Raw genomic sequence first — 894 nt, 5'->3', positions numbered from 1 at the left:
CAAGCCTGACCAGCCAGGAGCTTCTGGTCTAGCCTCAATGGATGATGGAGAGAAAGCTCTGACTCCTACCCCAGTGCTCTTTCTAGACTCCTCAGCCTTTCCTTTCATCCCCTAGCAAGGCTGCAACTTCTCTGGTTGCTGCAGAATTTTCAGTCCTGACTTGGATCCACAGGAACTCAGGTGTTCACAGATACTTCAGGGAGGCCACTCTCTCCCTAGCTCCCCTCCTGAAAATTAAATAAACAAATAAATAAAAAGTACACCCGCAAACCCCGTTCTAAATGCAGGCAGCTCCCAGATGGATGAGTGCCCGTCACTATCAGCATGTGATTTGAGTCTATCCCCCAAAGATTTACGTGTTGGAAATTAGCTGCTATTATGAAGGGATTAAGGGGCAGAGGGGCGGGACCAGCAGTTAACATAATGGCTATGTCACCGAATTCCCATGTAGTCAACCGAGGTTCGAGTCCTGGACCCGGTGGCTTAAACTTACACCGGGCGCGTGTGCGTGCGTGCCCAAGATCCCAAGAAGAGAATGGAGGAGAAGGGATTGCGGCATGGCCATCCCCCCTTGGGGGGTGATTTATCACTTTCTGTCTCTCTGTCTCTGTCTTTCTGATGAGCTCACGTGAAAACTTCTCCATAAAAAAGGGGAAGGGCAGAGGGGCTGGGAGATGGTGCTACACTCTGAGGGTGACCTACATGGGAAGGTTCCAGTTTCACATCTGAATACCTCCCTGAACATGACTGGCACTCACGGGCCTATGATCTGGGGCTGGTTGAGAATGGGGTTGTATTGGGAGTACAGTCTCTCTGTCTCTCTTCATCATGGAAGAAAAAAAGCTTTAAAAAGATAGAGGGTTCAGTTCTCATTTGAGCTCTGCACTCGCCTGG

This window comes from Tupaia chinensis, unplaced genomic scaffold (assembly GCF_000334495.1).
Source record: "Tupaia chinensis unplaced genomic scaffold, TupChi_1.0 Scaffold000438_1, whole genome shotgun sequence".
In the NCBI taxonomy this organism is placed as follows: domain Eukaryota; kingdom Metazoa; phylum Chordata; class Mammalia; order Scandentia; family Tupaiidae; genus Tupaia; species Tupaia belangeri.
This window is presented reverse-complemented; position numbering follows the sequence as displayed.